General features: G+C 45.7%; 1 non-coding gene across 1 annotated transcript; it reads right to left on the bottom strand.

Annotated features, from left to right (window-relative positions):
* Nucleotides 1-15,833: 15,833 nt before the first annotated feature.
* On the bottom strand, nt 15,834-15,915 carry trnal-uag (transfer RNA leucine (anticodon UAG)). Its single transcript has one exon. It is a non-coding gene; the product is annotated as a tRNA-Leu (tRNA).
* Between the last annotated feature and the right edge of the window lie 227 nt (nt 15,916-16,142).

Here is a 16,142-nt window from a genome sequence, read left to right as displayed (position 1 = left end):
TGAGTCTGTGGAATGCTCTGTACACAATTATGTGTACTGCATCTAGGTCCCTGAAGTAGTGTCTCTCAGAAACATCCAGGCCAAGACTGTGGTAAAAGCACTCAGCAAGTTTTTCACACTGGTAGGTCTGCCCAAAGAAATTCAATCTGACCAGGGCAGTAACTTTACTTCGAGAACATTCCAGGGGATAGTTAGAGAACTGGGAGCTAAGCACATTGTGTCATCTGCATATCACCCAGAGTCCCAGGGAGCCTTGGAACGGTTCCACTCCACTCTTAAGACCATGATTAAAATGTATTGTGTGGAAAATGGAAAAAAACTGGGATGAGGGGGTTCCCTTACTCTTATTTGCTGTTAAGGATTTGATTCAAGAATCATTGGGGTTTAGTCTGTTTGAGCTTGTTTTCGGTCACAGGCCCAGAAGACCTTTGACCTTGGTCAGACAACAGTGGTCTGATCCGAAAGTATGTGTCAGTGTGCTGGATTATGTTTTGAAGTTTCGAGATAGGCTTAACAAGGCTTGAGACCTTGCAAAGCAGATTTTGCAGAATGCTCAAATTAAAATGAAACACTGGTATGATAGGATAGCGCCTGTGAGTACTGTTATGAAAACATATGAAGCTGTGGAGCCTGGTACCGAGATACCAGATAATTTTAATGAACTCAGTGTAGTCTTCCACAAAGCTTGAAAACACTGTTGTTTTGGAAAATCTTGACTGTAAAATCCATCATTTAGAGTCTGAGCAACAAAAACACTTGAAAGGCTTAATTAGCAAGTGTACATATTTATTCCCTGACATTCCAAGATAGTGTGCGGCTGCAGTGCATGGCGTAATTGTAGATAAAGTTGATCCAATTAGGCAGCACCCGTACAGAATGAGGCAAGACAAAAATAAAATGGTTAAACAAGAAATTGAATACATGCTGACAGCCGGCATTATAGGCCATTTACCCCAGACTGGGCATCACCCCGCATTATTGTCCCTAAGCTGGACGGAGGCATTAGATTCTGTACTGACTACAGGAAAGTTAATGCAATAACCAAGACAGATGCTTATCCTATCCCAAGAGTGGATGACTGTATTGATAGAGTAGGGAAGGCTAAATACCTTACAAAGATTGACCTGTTAAAAGGATACTGGTGTGTTCCTTTGACAGAAAGGGCTAAAGAAATATCTGCATTTGTGACCCCATCTGAACTGTATGAGTACAATATTTTACTCTTTGGGATGGAAAGTGCTCCAGGGACATTCCAAAGGATGATGAATTCAGTGATTGAGGGTTTAGAAAATACAGGGGCTTATATTGATTATCTGGTGTATGGAAGGACATGTGGGAAGAACATATTGCAGCTGTAGAAAAGCTATTTGACAGGTGTCATGTGTGACGCCAAGCAGAGCTACCGGACGGATGATGCTAATGAGAGAGATAACGGAAGACAATGGAGAAACATTCAAAATGCTAATAAGAGAGAGGAGAGATATTAATGAGAAAGAAACACAATTCAGATATTAACAGACCGTTTGCTTTGAACCTGAGCTGTTTGAAGTTTGATGGACAGGTGATACCCCAGCAGGGGAATAAAAAGAGCAGGTTTGCTAAGGCACAACACGCCACGAGACCCTGGAAAGAGCAGTGTGCCCCCACAAGTTGGTAGGAGTTTGGAGGACCGGTTCATGGGAATCGATCAGAGGCTCACAGGGTGTAAAGGTACAATCGGTGGGAACCTGGGGGGAACCCGCCCTTGCCCGGGTGCCGGGTTCACTGCGGAAGAACGATCGTATCTGGAACGGAGGGTCACAGTCGGTGACCACAGCGGGATCAGAAGACATCAAAAGGTCTGCCCGAAACCAACTGCATCTCTCACTCTCTCTCTCTCTCCAACGGTACAACAACAGCGATTACTTCGAACTGCACTAAACTGAACTGAACTCTGCTTCACTTAAGACTGATCATTTTACCCCTAGACTGCGATAGAGTTTGGTTGATTCCTATTACCCTATTTCTGTGTATATGTGTGTATTATCATTGCTAACCTGTTACATTTATATCCTTGCGATTAGTGTACTGTATTACTTATTTCTTTAATAAAACTTTATTAGTTCCTAGTAATCACAGACTCCAACGAGCATTCCATTTCCATTGGCAACCCAGTTATGGGGTACATAACACAGGCTTTCCAAGGCCAATCTTACTGTGAACCTCGCTAAAAGTGAGTTTGGACATGCTACTGTTACATATCTGGGCTATGTAGTAGGCCAGGGCCAACTGGCTCCTGTACAGGCCAAGGTTCAAGCCATTGCTGAAGTTCCCATTTCGACGGGCAAGAAAGCGTTAAGAAGGTTCCTAGGAATGGTTGGGTATTACTGTAAGTTTTGTAAGAACTTGGCAAACATCGCTCTCCCCCTAACAAAACTCCTAGGGAAGAGTGAAAGATTTGTATGGAGTGACCTTTGCCAGGAGGCATTTGAATGACTAAAAACTATTCTGTGTTATCATCCTCTGCTCAAAGCACCTGATTTTTCAAAACCATTCTCTATAGCGACAGACGCTGGTGATGAAGCTGCTGGGGCAGTACTGTTACAGGAAGGATGATGGTGAAATTGAACATCCAGTAGCTTATTTCTCAAAGAAATTTAATGTGCTCCAGAAAAATTATTCTACTGCGGAAAAGGAGTTGCTATCACTTATTCTGGCTTTACAACATTTTGAAGTCTATGTTTGTCCTGCCCAGAAACCACTTGTGGTTTATACGGACCATAATCTGTTAGTGTTTCTGGGGGAAATGAAGGATAAGAATAGAAGGTTATTAAACTGGAGTCTGATCTTGCAAGAATATGAACTGAAAATAAAACATGTGAAAGGTACTGACATTATAGCTGATTGTTTATCCAGATATTAAGTTAGAAATTGTACATGTTTTGCTCTGTTATCTGATAATTATACATGTATTGTTTCAAAATTTGTAATCTACTGTTAGACTAAAAATTTTGCTCCTTCATCAAAATTTTTCCCAAAAGGAGGGAGGTGTGACGATATCCTGAGTTATTCATTAAGGACTGTGCTTTTAAAAAGAGAGAGAGCGCGTGCAGCTGTACAGCACAAACAACTTGTTACTGAGAGGGAGAGGGGCGAAGTCTGCTCACAGTTTGTTTGGTATTTCTGCAAGGACACTGCCAGCTTCTGAGTTCCTACAGAGAGAGAGAGGAGGAGCTATTTGATGGACAGCTGGTGTTCAGCACAACAGTATTTAAACCAGTGTAATTGCTTGTTTCACAGGACACGCAGACACACTAAGGTGTGGTGAAGTTACCACTATCCTGTCCAGGTGCCCACGAGTGTGGGACTGAGGATCGATTGTGAGGGATCAATGTATAGTGCATGAAAGAGCAACCCTGTGGAATCTACCAGTGTGTCTAACCTTTGCCTAGGTTGGTTGATTATCGCTTGAAGACGGTGCTCTTAAATGAGTCAAGTTTGGCTAACTTGGAAGTTTCGGAGGACCATGGGAAGAATCAACAGTATCGACTTACTCAAACAACTACAACATCTCTCTCTGTCCATCACTACTCAACTTAATAACCACGAACTGAACTGATTTCATTTACCCATCACCGTAAGACTGTATCCATTTACCCCCTAGGCTTGAAGAAGCTTGGTTTTATATTTCCACACTTATATATGCATGAACTTTGCTAACCTGTTTGATATATCTGAATTTGTATTACTGTATTGCGTAGTTACTGATAAACGAGCGTTAGTTAACAGCAATACCAGAGGCCAAGGTGTTTTCCATTTCTGCTGGTTCTTTAACCCGTTATGGGGCATTTAACATATTATTATTTATTTATTTATTTTGTGTTTGCACAATTTATCGTCTTTTGCACTCGGATTGAACACCCAAGTCAGTATGGTCTTTCATTGATTCTATTATGGCTGTTGTTTTATTATGGATTTTTTGAGTATGCCCACAGGAAAATGTATCTCAGGGTTGTATATGGTGGATTTATGTATTTTGATAGTAACTTCATTTGAACTTTCGTATGTCACTAAAGATGTTTGCAAATTTCTATGGATATGTAATGGAGAGCGTTCTGACTGGGGGCATCACGGTCAGGTATGGTAGCGCCAATGCACAAGATCGGGAAAAGTTGCAGAGGGTTGTAGCCTCCACCTGTTCCGTCGCAGGAAGTGGGGTTGCAGTGGAATCAGCTGTTTCTGAACTCACCCAATGTCTCTCTCTTCCCCTCCCCACTAGTCTGTAAAGCTAGGCTACCGATCTTGGCTCCATGTTCCCACCCGGCTTGTTTACACAGCAGGTGAGATAGCATCATTTGTCGTGGCTCTGGGTGGTTTTGTCTTTTCCATATCTCTGTGCTGATAATCCTGACCTTGGCCAGACATACCCATCTCACCATCAACAAGAGAGGGAGAGAGGCTGGAGATGGGGGAGTGGCAGAAAGAGAGGTCTGCCTTCCGCCTCTTCCTCCCCTCGCCCCTCCTCCACCCTTTAGCTCTCCCAAGGATGAGGGAGGGAGCAGGTGGATAGGGACAGAGAGGGAGTGAGATGGAGGGGATGTTGGAGAGGGAGGGGTAATGTGAGGGTGCGGCCATTGTTCCACTGCCTCATTCATCCACGTCGCTTTAGTGAGGATCTCCCGCCTGTTGCCCAAGCTCCCTCCCACAGCAGTCGGGCAGTACGTTTTGTCCAGGTGCAGGTTCCCCGGGCCTGCCATTTGCGGCACGGTTTGATGAGTGTATGGCTCTGCGTGTGGAACAGGAAGTACACAATTCAACAGAAAGCCGAACTCCACTCAGCTGAACATGGGAGTCAGGAGCGTCAAAGCTCCGCGTGTGCGTTCATTACGTGACGTGGGCAATTGTGGTATTTCAATGACCGTGATTGTTCTTGGCAAATGTTTCTACAGACATGGTTTGCCATTGCCTTCTGTGCAATGTCTGTACAAGACGGGTGTCCCCAGCCATTATCAATACTCTTCAGAGATTGTCAATATAACAAAACTTGTGATCTGCACCAGCTCCACATACGACCATCCACCACCTGCTCCCATGGGTTCACAAGACTCTGATTGGGTTGGGGGGGAGCTAAGCAGGTGGTACCCCTTGCCCAAGAGAAGGAGAGCCTTATGCCCCCTTAGGTAGGGTCAGATCTCCACCCTGCCACCCCACCGACATGCACAATCGATGAAGAGTAAAATGACGATGATTTTGATGGTGCAAATGGAAGACAGGCAACACAGGATTATGTATCTGTACTTCAGTCCGACTGAAAATTTGTACTAAAAAACAAAATGGCCGCCCTCCTGATGTAATCTGACGGAATTTCAAAATTGAGGTGGCAGCGCTGTCAAATTAAAAGCTGACAGGTCTATAGTTCAAGATAAAAGCCCGAACAATGGGTGTCACAGATAGGAAGGACCTCTCACACCATCATCACAACCTCTTCTTCTGTCTTGCAGCTGCTCTGATGGAATATCTGCACATGGTCCTGAGACCAGTGGTGGAGATCCCTCCCCTGCTCACCTGCACCGAGGTACTGACCAACAGACCCAGTCCCAGACACCAGAGATTCTGCAGGTGCTGGGAATCCAGAGCAGCACACACAGAGTGCTGGAGGATCTCAAAGTCGGGCAGCATCTATCGAGGGGAATAAACAGTCAACCTTTCAGACCAAGAGCTTTCATCAGGACCGGAAATAAAGGGGCGGGGCGAAACCGGAATAAGAAGGTGGGGGGGGTGAAATCATCAGGGTAGCAGAAGTTAAAGCAACAACAGAATGCAGAATAAAGTTTTACAGTTACAGGGAGAGTGCATGACGAGGTAGATCAAGGGTTCAGAGTTCATCTCTATTGTACAAGAGATTTACTGGTCTTATAACAGGGGGGTAGAAACTGTCCTCGACCCCGGTGGTAGGTGCTTTCAGCCTTTTGTATCTCTTGTCTGATGGGAGCGGGAGAAGGGGGAATCTCCAGGATGGGTGGGGTCTTTGATTATGCTGACTGTTTTACTGAGGCAGCGAGAAGGGGAGGCTGGTTTCCATGATGTGCTGAGCTGTGTCCACGACCCTGCAGTCTCCTTAGGTTGCAGGCAGTGTGGTTGATTCGAGATTAGCTTTATTGAAACGCACGGTGGAATGGGTTGTCGGCGTCACATCAAATCAGCAAGGATTGTGCTGGGGTCACCTCAGTGACGTAGCATACCCACAACGCTCGGCAGAGCACAGAACACAGTAAAACATACCGAGCATCAACAGGGAAACAAGCCTCGTGCCTCCCTCCCTCCCACATATGCACGCACATACACAGTCCTCTAAACTCAGGCTGACTGATGGCTGAGGGTGCAGGACGGACAGGGTAAATGTGATGTTTTTGTAACTCCAAAACTTTCAACTAATTGAACGCAAAAGCATGAAGCCAGGAATGATGTACCTAGTTTTGTTTTTACTTTAAGCGAGACACACACGTATAACATAGGAGAGTTATGATGTGTGCAACTCACCTGCTTTCACATATAGCCTGTAATTAATTATTTAAATAAACAAGAATACTTAATCAAACAATATATTTGCAAAGTAATACACACAAAGTGCTGGAAGAACTCAGCATCTATGGAAAGGAATAAACAGTTGACATTTTGGGCTGGGGCGTTTCTTCAGGACCGAGTGGGAAGGAGGAAGATGCCAGAATAAAAAGGTGGGGGGTGGGGAAGGAGGCTGGCTAGAAGGTGATAGGTGAAGCCGTGGGTGGGAAAGGTCAACGGCTGGAGAAGAAAGGACCTTATAGGAGAGGAGAGTGGACCGTCAGTGAAAGGGAAGGGACCTAGGGGAAGTGATAAGCAGGTGAGAAGAAGTGCAGGGTCAGAGTGGGGATTGGAGTAGAGGGGTTACCAGAAGGAGAAATCGATGTTGATCCCATCAGGCTGGAGGCCACCCAGACAGAATACAAGGTGTTGCTCCTCTGCCCAGAGGGAGGCCATGGATCGACATGTTGGAATGGATGGGAACGGGAATTAAAATCTTTGGCCACCCACTTGTGGTCAATGGTGTGGAAGTGCTTGACAAAGCGGTGAAGTGTTGCCTCACCTGGAAGGACTGTTTGGGGCCCTGAATGGAGGCAAGGGGGGGTGGTGTATGGGCGGGTGTAGCACCTTAGGCTTCTTGCAGGGTTAGGTGTCAGGTTGGAGATTAATGGTGAGTGACGAATGGACAAGGGAATTGTGGAGCAATCTCTGTGGAAAGCGGGGAGGGTGTTTAGTGGTAGGATCCCTTTGGAGATGGAGGATAATGCTGAGGCTGATGGGGTGGTAGGTAAGGACAGAGGGAAGATGGAGCGTGCGCAGATGTACGGGAAACGGAGGAGATGCAGGTGAGGACAGAATCAACAGTAGAGGAAGGGTAACCCTGTTCTTTGAAGGAGGAGGACATGGCTGATGTCCTGGGATGGAAAGCTGCAACCTGGGGACAGACACAGTGAGAGGGGAATAGCATTTTCACAGGAGATAGGGGTAAGAAGGGTATAGTCAAGATAACTGTGGGAATCAGTAAGTTTGTAAAAGATTTTGGTTGATAGTTTGTCTCCAAAGATGAAGACAGAGAGATCAAGGAATAGGAGTGAGTCATCAGAGATGGTCCAAGTGTATTTAAGGGCAGGGTGGAAGCTAAAGGCAAAATTGATGAAATTGACGAGTTCAGCGTGGGTGCATGAAGCAGTGCCAATGCAGTTGTCGGTGAAGTGGAGGAAGAGTTGGGGAGTATAACTGGGGAAGGCTGTGACATAGACTGTTCTACATCGCCATTGAAAAGGCAGGCAAGGCTGGGGGCCATGTGAGTGCCCATGGCTACCCCTCGAGTTTGGAGAAAGTGGGGGGAAGAATCGTTGAGGGTGAGGATCAGTTCTGCCAGGCAGAGGAGGGTGCTGCTGGAGGGGGTATTGGCTGGTTCTTCTGTCAAGAAAGAAGCAGAAGGCTTTGAGGTCTTCCAGATGGGGGGATAGAAGTGTATTGGGACTGGATGGCCATGGTGAAGTTGGGGCAGTCAGGACCAGGGAATTAAAAATTACTGAGAAGATCGAGGGCATGAGGGTTGTCATGGATGTAGGTGGGAAGGGACTGAACCAAAGGGGATAGAATGGAATCAAAAACATATTTGCAATATTACTCAAATACACAATAAATGGGAGCAGACTTTTTCTGCTGAGGTTGGGTGAGACTAGTACTAGAGGTCATGGGTTAAGGGTGAAAGGTGAAATATCTAAGGGGAGCCTGAGGGGTAAGTTCTTCACTCAGAGGGTGGTGAGAGTGTGGAATGAGGTGCCAGTGGAAGTGGCGGATGTGGGTTTGCCTGCGACATCCAAACTAGAGAGGTTTGGATCAGGTGCTTGGATGGGAGGGGTACGGAGAGCTATGGTCCAGTGGGACTAGCCAGATTAATGGATTGGCACAGACTAGATGGGCCAAAGGGCTTGTTTCTGTATCGTAGTGCTCTGACTCTATTGCCCAGAATAAATAGTGCCATGGGCTCTTTAATGGCTCAGGAAGGGGGCGACTTCATAGTGCTGGCCTCACCTGAGACGCTCCACCCAAAAGCAGGCAATGGGTTGGTGGCCAGCAGGTACCCTCCTCATCCCTTCCCCCACTGAATACATCCTCACATGCGTGGCAAAGTTATCAAATCCAACAAGAATGGGAAAGGGATGAAGAGCAGCAGGGAAGCTCTGTGGGGATGCGTGGGATATTCCAGGGAGCCAGTGCCGGCCGAGTGGCCCCTAGCGGGTGATGTGACCTTGCCTGTTTAGTTACTCCTCACATTCCTTTCCGCAGGTTCGGAACATTTCTGTCACGCACACCTTCAGCATCGAGAAAGCCAGGAAGCAGCTGAGATACCATCCCAGCAAGTACGACCTGCCCGATTACGTCAAGCAGTTGGTAAAAGCGTGGCGGCAGTGGGCTGCCTCCCTCCGTCTGCTGCTGAAAGCTGCTTTCCTTGTGCTGGTGGTTCTGCTGTTGACCGCTCTTCATCCCCTGCCCCGTGACACAGCCCGCCTCTGACCACCCCTTCCAGCTAAAACCCCGTGAGCTCCTCCGTCAACGAGTAGGGCTGCCTCGCTGACGTTTCCCCCTCTTCCCGGCAAACTGGGGGAGCGGACCACGCACATGGTTGGAGAACCATCATTCCTTACTATGAAGAAGGCCACTTGGCCCATTTAGCCTCTGCTAGCTCACAAAGAAAGTCTATTCCTACTTTGCAATTCCTTAAGTTTGTTTATTGTCATTTAACCATATACACATATACCGCCAAATAAACAATGTTCCTCTGAACCAAGGAGCACATAATAGTATGTGTAACTCACACACAAAGTAATATTACTATGAATAACTTAAGTTAGAGTTCAAGCTTAATTGTCATTCAACCGTACACTTGTATAGAGCGAAATGAAACCGTGTTCTTCTGGGGCCAAGGCGCACAGCACAGTACCAGTAGTCACACATAGTACATAAGAATTGAAAATACACGTGGACTAAGATGTTAACTGTCCTGTGCTATCACCAGTGGGATCATCAGTTGATCTGCCACCTGTCTTCAGGAGTTTCGGCCCACTTATGATCAAGACTCCCTCCAGGTGGTGGGCCAGCACCACCTCCCACTGGTGAGTTTAAAAACTTGGCATCTGCCTCTATCAGAGTTGTTGGTCACTTCCATCCAACAGATAGTCTACTCTTCGGGTGTCTATGCAACTACTGAAGGGTTTGCAAGGTATGTATACACTGTCTGACTATCTGCCCCTCTGGACGTACTTGGTCCACACCCATGCTGATCCTGTCTCTGCTGCCTCAGCTACAGCCCTGCTGGTTGGCTGGATCTCTCTTCTCGTGAAGCCAAGGTCACGCAGCCACTTCTGGAGAGTGAACGCAATAAAGCCACCATATAATCATATAATTATGGACCATATAATTATATAATTATGGTAGCAGAAAAACATACAGTTGCAAGCATCATGGTAAAAAGTAAAAATACAGCCCATGTGCCTGAGTGCCACGGCCTGCAGAGTGATGGTGCATAGGACTTTGCCCCGGAGCCACGTTTCTGCAAGAACAAGCCTGCAGCAGTTCCTCATCTTGTGCAAGTGCAGCTGCAGCAAAGGCCATCCAGCTTGTCTTCCACTGAGTGAACACCGGAGGGCAGCACCAACGGGAGGAGCCCTCCTCCGCCGGAGCATGAGATCCAGCGGTACACAGTCAGCTGTGTATTTGCATCACGTTAAACAGTGAACTCCTGTATCCTACCACTCAGCTAACACACTAGAGCAGGGGGTCTCAACGTGGGGTCCCGGACCCCTCAGCTCACTGGCATAACGAAGGTCAGGAATCCCTACACTGGAGGGGAGGGATCTGCAGCATCCAATTAACCAATCGAGACACAAGAGAATGCAGACGCAATAAACAAAGCACTGGATAAACTCAGCAAGTCGAGCAGCATCTGGAGAGAGGTGGACAGTTGACACTGCAGGCCGAAGAAGAGAAGTTTTGACTCTTCTTGGGAAATGGGACAGGATTAATGACTGAGCTAACAGTGGGGAGCAATTTGGGAGCAGTAACCATAGTTCTACTAGACTTTAATTAGTTAGGGAAAGGGATGGATCTGGTTCTGAAGTTCCAAATTGGGGAAAGGCAAATTTTGACGGTATTAAAGAAAGGAAATTGAGCAATTTGGGACCCGTGACCAGAGTTATATTAGTTTTAAATTAGAACATAAGACTTAAGAGCAAGACTTAGCCATTTAGTCTATCGAGTCTGCTCCATAATGGCTGACTTATTATCTCTCTCAACCCCAGCCTTCTCCCTGTAACTTCTGAAGTCCTCAGGAATCAAGAACCTATCAACCTCTGCTTTAAATATACCCAACGATTTGGCCTTCACAGCCATCTACGGCAATGAATTCCAGAGTCGCTAGCTTCAGGCTAAAGAAATTCCTCCTCATCTCAGTTCTAAATGGACATCCCTCTATTCTGAGAATGTGCCCTCTGGTCCTAGACTCCCCCACTATAGGAAACACATTCACTCTATCAAGGTCTTTCAATATTTGATAGGTCTCAATGAGATCCCTCCTCATTCTTCTAAACTCCCGCGAGTACAGGCCCAGAGCCATCAAACACTCCTCATAAGTTAACCCTTTCATTAGATATGGGAAAGGTAAAGTGGATTGGGGCAAGTTGCTAATGGGTAAAAGGATCTCTGGCAAGCGGGAGGCTTTGAAAGTGAGACGATGAGAGTGCAAGGTCTGTACGTCCCTGTTAGAGCGACGGGCAAGGCTGGTAAGGAATTGGGAACCCTGGATGATGAGGGATATTGAGGCCCTGGCTAGGAAAAGAAGTAGGCATTGGCTGGATATGGGCATCTGGGATGGAGTCAATTCCTGTAGGGGTGGAGACTATCACTGATCTACATCCGTGAACCAGATCAGGTACTTACAGCAGTCCAGTCACACTGCTGGGGTGGGAGATACACCCACGGCATCGGGCCAGGCCCCAATATTACCATTAATAATAATTTTATTTATAGAGCACTTTGTTTACAGAAGATATAGTTCAAAGCGGGGTAAGAGTTCCAAATGGAATAAGAACACAGTAGTTAGCGGTTGGCAGGATGTTATCTCACCGCAGGGTGTTCCAGAGTTCAGAGTTCAGAGTTCATCCTTCCTGTGGAATGTGTGGGTTTCCTCCGGGTGCTCTGGTTTCCTCCCACAGTCCAAAGACGTACCGGGTAGGTTAATTGGTCATTTCAATTGTCCTGTGTTTAGGTTTGGGTCAACTGAGTCTGGCGGGATTTGCTGGGGTGGCGTGGCTCAAAGGGCCAGAAGGGCCCACTCCACGCTGTACCGTTAAAATAAATACGTCTCCCCTTCCGCCATCAGATCCCAATGGAGCATAAACCCACGGCCCCCGCCTCATTATCTTGCTCGCTTTCTGCACTGTCTATATAAGGCAATTCACAGTAATTTTTTATGTGTGGCACTGTGACAAAATAGCACATTTCACAACAGTCAGTGGCCACTTTATTAGGTACACCTCGTTAATGCAAATATCTAATCAGCCAATCATGTGGCAGCAACTCAGTGCATAAAAGCACACAGACATGGTCAAGAGGTTCAGTTGCTGTTCAGGCCAAATATCAGAATGGGGAAGAAATGTGATCTAAGTGACTTTGACTGTGGAATGATTGCTGGTATCAGACGGGGTGGTTTCAATATCTCAAACTGCTGATCTCCTGGGATTTTCACACACAACAGTCTCTAGAGTTAAGGTACAAAAAGAAAGCATTCAGTGAGCAGCAGTTCTGTGGGTGAAAACACCTTGTTAATGAGAGAGGTCAGAGGAGAATGGCCAGACTGGTTCAAGCTGACAGGAGCTCAAATAACCACCTGTTACCACACTGGTGTGAGAAGACCATCTCTGAACGCACAACACATTGAACTTTGAAGTGGATGGGCTAAGCAGCAGAGGACTACACCGGGTTCCATTGCTGTACATAGTAAAGTGGCCACTGAGAGTATGTCAGTAATAAACCCAATTCCGATTCTGAGATCAGGAAGAAACGGAGTTAACAATTAAGGTCTGATAACCTCTGCCGGAACTAATATGAGAGACCCCAGGGTTGGAATTCCTGGGAGTCAACATCTCAGTGTAACGCTCCCCCGATGAGTGGGCTCAAACTTGGGATCGGATAGCAGTAATTAACAATGAAGATTTATTCAGAGAATAATACAGGGAATAATCAAACCAAGAGCTCGACTTGTGTACACAGGACTCAGTAATGGGTCCCCGACCAGAATAGCCTTAAATAGAACATATAACATGGGAAACCCATGCAGGTCGAAATCAAAAACTAATCACTTAAGAACGCGAAGTATACGTGTGGGAAACCATATATATGTTGTAACTGGGTTACCTGTCTGGACACGCCCCTCTGCTGACTGCCCCTGTGGCTCCTCCCACAGAGCCCTGAATAAAGGTGATTCCGCCTTGCCCCTCCCCCTCAGTCTGGGGGCAGACACTCAGCATGGAGGTAGTATTGTACAGCGAATAAAAGCCTTTCAGTATTTACCCTACTTCAGTCTCTTGGAGTTATTGAAGGTGCTTCAATACGGAAACCACATTCACATAAAGAACGTCACGAAAAACACTGACAGCTTAACGCTAAAAGTAGTCATTAAAGAACTCAAAGCAGTTTCGGTGCGCGGAGATTGGCTGCTCTCTGACGCCCCTCGCTGGTCGGGAGGGTTCATGACTCTCAGAGGACCTATCCTGGGCCCAACACACCGAATTGGAACCGGAACCAACTCCAATTCCAATCGTGAGGAGGCACACTCTACTTCATTAGGAATTTGAGAATGTCACCAAAGATTTGCAAATTTCTATAGATGTACTATGGGTAACATTCTGTCTGGTATGTACAGAATCAGAAAAAAGCTGCAGAAAGTTGCAAACTCAGCGCTTGCCTCCCTACCGCTGAGGACATCTTCAAAAGGCGATGCCTCAGGAAGGTGGCATCTGTTATTGAGGGCCCCCGTCACCCAGAACATGTCCTCCCCTCATCAGGGAGGATGCACAGGAGCCTGAAGGCATACACTCAATGATTCAGCAATAGCTTCTTCCCTTCCAAAGTCAGATTTCTGAATAGCCCACCTCACTATTTTATACTCTTTTTGCATGAATTTTAAAAATACATTCTTAGTTTATAGTATTTTGTGTACTTTCTTATTGTAATTTATAGTATAGTTTATGCATTACCCTGCACTGCTCTCGAGAAACAACGAATTTCATGACATAAGTCAGTGTTAATAAACCTAATTCTGAAAGATTTTGCCCACCTTCGAAGATCTGCCACCGACCTACAGATTGGGTGGTCAGCGCTGCCCTCTGCTGGGCTCCTGCAGTTAGGCAAGAAGCTGGTGTGATGGACGTTAGTAAGTAAATATTTGATGATAAAGATAAATTGGTTTATTGTTGTTATTTCCACCCAGATACAGAAAAAACTTTTGTTTGTGTGCCATCTGGACAGTTCATTTCACATCGACATTGAGCACGTCGGCACGGAGTGCTATTGGGAAAGCATATCCACCATCAGGACCCCAGCCATCCAGATCATGCTCTCTTCTTGCTGCTGCCACCAGGAAGGTGGTACAGGAGCTTCAGGACTCGCCACCAGGTTCAGGAACAGATGTTACCCTCACCCATTAGGGGATAACTTCACTTGCCCCATGATTGAAACGTTCCCACAAACTATGGACTCACTTTCAAGGACTCTTCATCTCATGCTCAATAGTTCGACGGTTCTACTTACTGTCAGAGAATGTATACAGTATACAACCTGAAATAGGACCCACACCACCAGATTCAGGAACAGTTATCACCCCTCAACAATCAGGCTCTTGAACAACAGGGGAAAACAACACTGTACTGTCCCCACAACCTATGGACTCACTGTAATTTACTTGAATTCTATTGTACATTCCAAGAATTCGCCCTCAGATCCAGATTCATTTATTTATCACGTGTACATCGAAACATACAGTGAAATGTGTCATTTGTGTTAAGCACTAACACAACCTAAGGTTATGCTGGGGGCAGCCTGCAACTGTCACCTCACCACACATTCCAGCTCCAGCATAGCACACTCCCCAAGTTCAGCAGAATTGCTGAGCATCGCTTCATATTGTTAGTGCTAACTTGGTTTATTGGATGTATGTAGATCGTGTCATTTCTGTATTGTCACACATGCTTCTAATTTCTTTATTTACAGCAAGCACAAGATTCAGAGGCCAACAAATAATTCCCAGCAAAGATCCCTGTTCCTTGCTGCTTCATCTCAGACCACATTTGGAGTACAGTGTGTAGTTCATGCTCCACCAAGAATATTTCACACCACAACCTGCTGTTATTAAATTTTGTTAAAACAATTCTCTCATAAAACTGAGCAACACACACTAAATACTGGAGGAACTCAGCAGGCCAGGCAGCATCAATGGAAGAAAGAAATCAGAATCAGGTTTAATAGCGCAAACACGAGGAAATCTGCAGATGCCGGAATTTCAAGCAACACCCATCCCATGATTCTCTCATATCCCTTTTGCCAATCAACTTTCCAGCTCTTAGCTCCATCCTTCCCCCTCCTGTCTTCTCCTATCATTTCAGATCTCCCCCTCCCACTTTCAAATCTCTTATTATCTCTTCTTTCAGTTAGTCCTGACGAAGGGTCTTGGCCCGAAATGTCGACTGTACCTCTTCCTATAGATGCTCACCAGCAATTTTTATGTGTGTTGCTCAGGTTTAATATCACTGGCATATGTAGAGAAATTTGTTGATTTTGTGGCAGCAGAACAATGCAATATATAATAATAGAGGGAAAAAAACTATGAATTACAGTAAGTAATAGTAAATTAAATAAGTATTGAAAAAGAGAAATAATAAAAAGTAGTGAGGTAGTGTTCATGGGTTCAATGTCCATTCAGGTTTTGGCCATTAAAAACACTTTCAAAATGTAAGTTCTAATTCATGCAGTACTATTGTTTGTTATTATTATTGACAAAATATGTAATATTATATTTTGATAGTTATGTGTTCATGGTTATTTGATATTTTATGATTAATAGTTTATTAGATCGAGGTCTTTAATTTTTGTAATATTTAGAAAGTATTAAAAATAATGTTATATTATATACTTTTAGTTTGTAAATTTATTTATTTATATATTTGCATAATATGTGAAACAAATTATGATAATTAAATTTATAAACAATTTAACAAAAAGAAACGCCTTGGCAGCGGTGGGATTCGAACCCACGCCATCGAAATGACTGGAGCCTAAATCCAGCGCCTTAGACCACTCGGCCACGCTACCCCGACGGCAGAAGCGCCTCTCGGCCGCTATTTCCCCGTATTTGCGCAGCCGTAGTCGCCGTTCTCGGTCTCGCGGTCACTAGGCAACCTAGAGTCTGGATGGCGGCCTTCCTCCCGCCATAGCCTCGGAGTCGGTTTATTGGCAGGTGAGATGTTGTACCCGCGCTCAGTGTAGGCGGCTTTAAGGTTCCCGCTGTCTCTTGGCGGATGGAGCGACGAGAGGAGGCC

Source organism: Mobula hypostoma, chromosome 9 (assembly GCF_963921235.1).
Source record: "Mobula hypostoma chromosome 9, sMobHyp1.1, whole genome shotgun sequence".
In the NCBI taxonomy this organism is placed as follows: Eukaryota; Metazoa; Chordata; class Chondrichthyes; order Myliobatiformes; family Myliobatidae; genus Mobula; species Mobula hypostoma.
Note: the sequence above shows the minus strand (reverse complement) of the source record. Positions and strands in the feature narration are given on the sequence as shown.